This window comes from Rhinopithecus roxellana, chromosome 4 (genome assembly GCF_007565055.1).
Source record: "Rhinopithecus roxellana isolate Shanxi Qingling chromosome 4, ASM756505v1, whole genome shotgun sequence".
In the NCBI taxonomy this organism is placed as follows: Eukaryota; Metazoa; Chordata; class Mammalia; order Primates; family Cercopithecidae; genus Rhinopithecus; species Rhinopithecus roxellana.
The window spans coordinates 66753905-66762501 of record NC_044552.1 but is presented as its reverse complement, the minus strand read 5'-3'; the positions used below and the strand labels follow the sequence as shown (position 1 = coordinate 66762501).

At 38.7% G+C, this 8597-nt stretch overlaps 1 pseudogene; it reads right to left on the bottom strand.

Annotated features, from left to right (window-relative positions):
* Positions 1–6955: 6955 nt before the first annotated feature.
* Positions 6956–7743, bottom strand: LOC104657694 (annotated as a pseudogene).
* Positions 7744–8597: the final 854 nt, after the last annotated feature.

The following is an 8597-nucleotide window of genomic DNA, read 5'->3' as shown; positions in this document are numbered from 1 at the left end:
GCTGAGAGACAAAGGTCACTAAGGGACTTTTAGTGTGCTGCTCCTAGAAACTGCCAGTTTTGGAATCTATAGTGCTAAATATATTAGAGGTTTTTTTTTTTTTTTTTTCCACAAAACAATAATGATTGACTAAAAGGCATAAATGTATCAAAGACTTTTTTTTGAAATATCAAAGATATTTCACATCCTGCTAAAGGCATGCTAATCAAATTTATCCCTGACCCCAAACCAGAGGATAGGAGGCAACTATACAAAGTTCATCAGAATTGATATTCAAAATTATCTCAGTGGAAGAACTACGATTCACAAATCACCACGATAAAACCTAACAAGAATAGCTAAATGTGGGGTTTTCATTTGGGTTAAAAGAATTTTGCCTGTTCACCTGTTTTACATATAGAAAACGTATGAACCATAAATATGATATGGACCATATGATGGGGCTCCTAGAAAAATTAACTGCAACTGTCAGCTGTATTAATAAGAACATACTTTCTATATCTAGGATGGTCATGCCACTACTGTACTCAATTTTATTTGTAATACTAATAATTCCTTTGGAACTGTGAGATCTCTGCATACAAAGTTCAAATTTATAGAGGCCTACCTTAGCATATCATGTGGACAAGTGGAGGAATTTGTAGTATGTAGATATGTGAAAAATCCTACTTCACCTGTTTTCCATCAGAGTATTGGTAAAGATAACAGGAACATCAAAACATTCCTTTGTGTTCCAGACAAGTGATTTCGTACTCCATCAGATCCAAAGCCCCTTTTTATAACTAGCTTATAATAATCTTTTCTCTGCCATGAAAAAAATTTATTGATAAGGTCACTTAAACAGAAATTGTTATACAATTAAATATGATGTTATATATAATATGAAAGAAAAATAAAAGGTATTTCAGTGTAGAAATTCTCAGTTGCTATATAAGAAAATGTTATCAAGTATTAACAGTTAGATGCCTGCTCCTTGTTACAATGAATAATTTCAGATTTGTAATAAGTAAGAACAATATTCTACTAAATATTTCCTACACTCTGTCCTTACATTTGAAATTTAAAAATAAGGGTTAAATAAGTATATTTCTCTTATGACCCAGAATATAATTTATCTTCATGAATGTTCTATAGTTGGGTGGAGTGTTCCATAAATGATGGTCAACTTTTCTTATAGTGTTGTTCAAATCTATTTTCTTATTGACTTTCTACTTGTATTAATTACTGATAGAGGAGTGTTGAAATTGCAAAATATTTTACTTCTCCTTTTGGTTCTATCAAGTTTTTATGTCCCTGGTACATAAACATTTAAGATTATTATGTCTTTTAGTAGGTGCATAAACATCTAAGACTGTTATGTCTTCTTGATGAACTGACATCTTTACCATTAAGAAATTCCTGATTTTGGATGGCCATGGTGGCTCATGCCTGTAATCTCAGCAATTTGGGAGGCTGAGGCAGGCGGATCACCTGAGGTCGGGAGTTTGAGACCAACCTGACCAACAAGGAGAAACCCCATCTCTACCAAAAAAAAATTAGCTGGGCGTGATGCCATGTGCCTGCAATCCCAGCTACTCGGGTGGCTGAGGCGGAAGAATCACTTGAACCCGGGAGGCGGAGCTTGCAGTGAGCAGAGATAGTGCCACTGCACTCCAGCCTGGGTGACAGAGTAAGACTGTGCCTCAAAAAAAAAAAAAAAAAAAAAAAAAAAAAAAAGAAATGCCTGATTTTACTTCTAGGAATATTTCTTGTTCTGAAATTTACTTTATATGATATTAATATAGCTCCTTCAACTTTGTTTTGTTTTGTGTATTCATTGTATGTCTTTTTCCATCATTTTATTTTTAATCTTTCTGTTTCTTTATATTTAAAATGTTTTTCTCACAGACAGCACAGTAGTTAGGCCTTGCTTTTTTTTTTTTTTTTTTTTTTTTTGAGACGGAGTCTTGCTCTGCCGCCCAGGCTGGAGTGCAGTGGCCGGATCTCAGCTCACTGCAAGCTCCGCCTCCAGGGTTCACGCCATTCTCCTGCCTCAGGCTCCGAGTAGCTGGGACTACAGGCGCCCGCCACCTCGCCCAGCTAGTTTTTTGTATTTTTTAGTAGAGACGGGGTTTCACTGTGTTAGCCAGGATGGTCTCGATCTCCTGACCTCGTGATCCGCCCGCCTCGGCCTCCCAAAGTGCTGGGATTACAGGCTTGAGCCACCGCGCCCGGCCAGGCCTTGCTTTTTTATCTGACAATCTCCATCCTTTAACTGGAGTGTCTTTGTTTTATTTTTTAGTTTTTGCTCTAAGGTTTATAATACACATCTAACTTATAGTTTACCTTCAAATTATATACATATAGTATAGCACCGTACAATAGTACGTGTTCATTTTCTTCCTTCTGTCCTTGTGCTGTTGTTTCTTACATGTTATTGTCATACATTATGCTGTTTTGTCATACATGTCTCCACAATACATGCTATTATTGTTGCTTTAAATAATCTGTATCTTTTAAAGAGATTAAATTTGGAAGAAAAAGTATTTTATATGTTCCTACACACTCATCATTTCCACACTCTTCACTCCCTGGTGTAGATGCAAATTTCCATTTAGTATTATTTTTCTTCTGTCTGAAAGACTTTTTTTCATGTAGCTTGTAATGCATTCTTCTGGTGATGAATTCTTTCAGCTTTTGTGTATCTAAATAAGACTCTTTTATTTTTACTTTCATAAACTATTTTATCTGGGTATAGAATTCAACTTTTTTTTTTTTTTTTTTTTTTTTAGTAGTTTAAAGATGTTGCTTCATTGCCTTCTGGCTTGCAAACTTTCTGATGAGAAGTCTGCTGTCATTTTTATCTTTGTTCCTCTATGTGTAACGTGTCCCAACATCCCTCTCCTGGAAATTTTAAGATTTTTTTCTTTATGACTGATTTTATGATCTTTCTTAGTTTGAATTTCTTCATGTTTATTTTTCTTGAAGTTGTTTGAGCATCTGAATCTGAGAGTTTAGAGCTTTCATCAAATTTTGACAATTTCAGCCATGATTTCTTTAAAGGTTTTTTCTGTCCTTCTTACCCATTCTATTTGCTATTCCAGTTTTACATGGTTTAGACAACTTACCTTCTGCTATTCCTCCATACATCACTGATGCTCTGTTAATTTTTTCTAGTCTTTTTCTCTTTGTGCTTTATTTTGTTGAGATACTATTGCTATGTCATCAAGAATACTGATCTTCTCTTCTACAGTGTGTAAATTGCTATCTATCCTATCTACTGGTTTTTCTTCCCTACGAGATATCATATTTATTAGTATTTAGTCAAAGATTTGAGAGAACCCTTTGCAAATCTTGAGAGTGAGCTCTCTTTCTCCGTCTTTCTCTCTGTGTAGTTTTCTCCTTTCCAGTACTTTGTCCCACAAATCTAGCCACCTTGCCTTCCTTAACTTTGATCTCTGTTTCCTTAACTCAGTGAGACTGTTGGCTGCATGCTATGGCTTGAAAACTGCCTCCAGGCAGGAAGCTGGGGCAATCATAGCATTCAGCTCAATTGATTCTCTTCTTTCAGGGTTCACAGTCCAGCATTACCAGTTGTTTAATGTCTGAAAACTGTTGTTTCATATATTTTATCTCATTTTCAATTTGTGCATGGAAGAAGGATAATTCCTGTAGCCATTAATTTTTCATGAATGGAAGTGAAAGTCTAAATAAGTAAATTTGAAAGTTAATATGTTATCTTCGTAAATGCAATAGTTACAAAAACTGAGATAGCTGCTCTTTTATTGGTGTCTCCAATACCATAAGCATTTGTTGATGGTGATTTTCTTCAATAGTCCATTACTTTTGGTAAATTTCCAAACAAAACAAGTCTCAATCTTTCCTCAATTTACATGATATTTGCATTCCTGGAAATTCCATATATATAAACATGGAGCAAAAATGCTTTGTGTTCATATGTAAAATGGAGTTAAGTTCTGGGCTCAGATAATATAAACAGGCTTTTCCTTATAGAAAAGTCACATAGAATGTGGAACCATAACCCCCTGGGTAAGACTGTGATATGGGATCCTTGACCCTTATTGAAAACTACCACCTACATAATTCGTACCTTTCACACGTAACATATTTTATCTGTTGTATGCATAACTGTGGAGTAGTCTTGAGGCCTACATGCTCTTGGAAAAGCAATAAATAAGGTATGTCTTCATTCATCAGAGAAAGGGGGAAGATACATGATGTTTTGCCAAGATAATTACTGTATTTTATAATAAGGCAATCTATTTTTAGTTAAGATTTAAAAGAAGTACCTCTTTTTGCCAAAAGGCAATGTAAAATGTCCCCACTATTCATACAACAGATAAAAATATTTATTGAGTTCTGTTATGTGTTAGGTATTGAGGATTGACGAGTGACTCAGAGAAGAATCCCTGTCCTCATGGAGCCTACGTTTACTATGGTTTGTGGAGAAAAACTGGCAATCAAAGGAAATGCCCACACGTCCCTCAAATTCTAAGAGTTGTAACATCAAACATTTCCGTTAACTAGTAAAACAAGTTATGAGAATTTTAGAGAGTATAATACAAAAGCAAAAGCCTCTATCAAAATCTTTCGGTCAGGGTTCCATACTTAAGGACTTTGAGGAAATGCATAAACAAAGCTGCAGATGATTTATTTTAACTCTATTAATAGATTCAAAGACATTTTCAACTAATCCTGTTCAACCCACACTTTGTACTTCACTGAAACTGAGGAAAAAAGCCTCTCTCTTACTTTTGCCTAGTAAGAGAACACAGTTACCCAGGATCACCTTGGCTTTTGAGACATTATTGTTTTGGCTGAGATCCCACTTTCAGACCTCATGTCCTTAGATTTGGCAACTTGACTGATTCTCTGAGCTACCTACTCTCTATGTGGTGATGTGGCTTCAGCCCAGAGCCACAGGTAGAATGCACTTTGTCCCACTCCCACCAGGCAGCTGCAATGCCAATGTGGGACTACATTTGTCAATTAAAGATCCACAACAATATGAAATGTGTAGCCACAAAAATAAAACTTGGTGTCAGGAGCCCAGGGTCCAAATCTCTGCTCCCAAATCTATTTCATGTGAATCCTGGTGTAAATCAATTAATTTTTTTCTTCTGAGTCTCAGTGGCGTCACCCTTAAAATGAGGACAATAATAACCTTGTTCATCAGATTGTTATGAGGATTGTAACAAAACCACGTGTTCCAGAATGCTTTGCAAGCCACACAGCACTATAGTAACCTACACTGCTGTTGTGGTAAGTGATGAGGAGGAGGGTAAGTGGCTGGTTGAAAGGACCCAAAGCCTGAAAAGTCTATAGACTACTGACCTGCACATCTGAATGCAATGTACGTTTTGCTGCTTTTCCTGCTTAGACAACAACAAGCTTTTGCTCTTAATACTATTTCCACTTTTTACTTTTCTTTTGGATTTGTTGTCATTGATTTCAGTCTATCTAAACATAATTCAGTTTGGTGCCCAGGAGATAGTGAAAAAGCTGGTGCCCAGCTTTTTCTTCTTTGGTGTGGGAGCTTCTGCCTGGGGCTGACCTCCTTCTCTGGGTTAAGGTCCTGTGTAGCTGTCTTAAACTGACCGACCTGAAGTAGACCCAGACACACCTGTAAACTACTTACCTTGCATGGGTGGTGCCAGGCCTGGGGCTAAGAGGGCATGCCTGCTCCTGTAATCTGTAAGGCCTAGTAAAACATGATTAAGGCTCTGCTTGCAGTGTGGGAGTCAACAATGCCATTATAGCCTCCCTTGGCAGATGGTGGGCAAGAGTTCCTGCACTAATAAGAATTTCTTGCTGGATCATCAAAATGCATTATCCTTTTGGGGTTTGGACCTTGTAGAACCTTATTCCTATGTTTGAGGCTTCAGCATCTGTGTCTCATGGTCAGTCTGACCTCTCTCTAAACAAGAGATCAGGAAAGAAACACTTTTCCAGGAAATCATCCACAGGCAGCTGACTGACCTTCCGCCATACCCCTTTCATTCCACTCCCAGCAGTTTCTCATGGATACGAAATATGTGCCTTGGGATAATTGGACTAAACAGGTTTGTCCGATTATTTACAAGCTCCTTTCAGTTTACTTGTTTACTTGTTTCAATTTTGCATGGGCCATTTTAATATTTTTTTGTGGTTCAGACAAAAACCACATATATCACAGTGTTTTAGATTAGTTAAGATTCTCTATGATGTGATTAATATAATAATCCATTTTCGGCCTCTGTTGTGAATCAGATGCTTTATATATACAATCTGATTTCATCTTCACAATGCTCCAGAGTAGGCATTATTATCCCCCTTTTAAAGATGAGGCTTAGAGGGCTAAACTCATCTGTTTAAAGCTATGTAGTTGATCATTATCAGAGCTGGAACCGGAGCCTACCTGGATTTCAGTCCAAGTCTATGCTGTTTCCACTATACCATACTGGCTCTTGACTCTTTACTTGCTCTTTGGCATGGCAGTGGAAATCAGTACTATTAGTATTTGAGTTTCAGGTTAAGTTCCCTTCAACTTTTCTGTGCAGGGATAGAGGATAGGGTACAAATAGTTCCAGTTTTTTTTTTTTTTTTTTTTAGACGGAGTTTCGCTCTTGTTGCCCAGGCTGGAGTACAATGGAGCAATCTCGGCTCACTGCAACCTCTGCCCTCTGGGTTCAAACAATTCTCCTGCCTCAGCCTCCCAAGTAGCTGGGATTACAGGCATGTGCAACCACGCTCAGTTAATTTTGTATTTTTAGTAGAGACGGGGTTTCTGCATGTTGGTGAGGCTGGTCTCAAACTCCCAACCTCAGGTGATTCGCCTGCCTTGGCCTCCCAAAGTGCTGGGATTACAGGTGTGAGCCACCATGCTCAGCTTTTTTTTTCTTTTTTCTTTTTTTTTTATCATGCCACATTATTTTTAATTACATACAAAGATCTAACATGTCACCCAGGGACCATTTCACCCACTGCTGCTTGGCCGCCGGTCTTTGTCTCTTTCTTCAGCAATGGTGAGGAGGGTACCCTTTCCTCGGGGAAGAGAAATCCATGGTCTGTTGCTCTTGCCAATAACAAAAATGTGGGAAAGTCGAGTGGCAAAGCTGTTGCCATTGGCATCTTTCACATGAACCACGTCAAAAGATCCGGGGTGCTTCTCTCTGTTGATGATCACACCAATTCTTCCCAGGTTAGCACCTCCAGTCACCATACACAGGTTACCAGTGCCGAACTTGATGAAATCAATATTCTTGCCAGTCTCCAAATCAATCTGAATGGCATCATTCACCTCGATGAGGGGTCAGGGTAGCGGATGGTGTGAGCCTCATGAGTCACAAGATGAGGGATTACTTTTGTGCCCACAAAGATTGTTCTCACTTTGCACAACTTGTACTTGGCCTCCTCAGGTGTAATACGATGTACAGCAAAGCAACCCTTGGTGTCGTAGATCAGATGGAAATTCTCTCTTGTCTTGTCAATGCTGATGACATTCATGAATCCAGCAGGGTAGGTTACATCAGTTCAGACCTTGCCATCGATCTTAATGAACTGCTGCATGCAAATCTTCTTTACTCCATCTCCTGTCAGGGCATACTTAAGTCTGTTCCTTAGGAAAATGATGAGGGGGAGACACTGTCTTAACTTGTGGGGACTGCTGAACGGACGAGGAGCAAACACCCCAGTCAATTTATCCAGCATCCAACGCTTTGAAGGTGCTACCAGCTTCAGATGCTTCTTGGAACCATGAACCATGGCTGCGTTAGGCAAGGAAAGAGGACCTCTGTCTTCTGGTGCGCATAGAAATTTCGTAGTTACAGTTTTTACAAATCAATATGTTTCTTGAAAACATGCCAGGAAGCAGATTGTCATGAAGCAGGCTGAGCATCCAGGGCTATGTCCAGTTATTGATAGTGAGAAGTAAAGGAGAAAGCAATGAACAGTGTTGAATGGTAGACAGACACCAAGCATCGACCCTCTTCAGTCCCTCTCCTCATAGTAGACGTGTAATCATTAAGAAACACAAATTCAATTATGCCTTTACCACACTGTATACATTTGCTTTGATCTGTGTGATTGCTTATGAAGTTAATGACAGTTGCCCCAGTAGACTACGCTCTAAAGGGCAGGGAGCATGTCTCTTTCACTTGCCACTGGATCTCTGTGCTTAACTGTGTCTGGCCCTGATCCTTGAACACAGCAGGGTTGTTCCTGACTCCAGATCTTTGTATAGATTTTCCCTGGGTCTGGAAAGCAGTACTGCTGACCCCGCCACTGTCCGCCTACCTGCCCCTCTCGCTTACTTCATGCAAGATTGTGCTCAAATGGCCCCTCATCCAAGCAGCCCTCACTGACTACTCTTTCTAAAATAAGACTCTTTCTCTGTCCCTACCCCACATTCATCACCTCCTAATCCTTTGCCTTTCTTATTTAAATATTTTTTCCTACCACAAATCACCTACCAACATTATATTATTATTGATTTTTAAGAATCTGTCTTCTACTAGAATATGAGTTCATTGAAGGCAGAGACTTTACTGCTGTGTCCTTAGTACCTACAATAGTGTCTGGATATAACACGTTTAGTAAATGTTTCATCTAATTGGTTA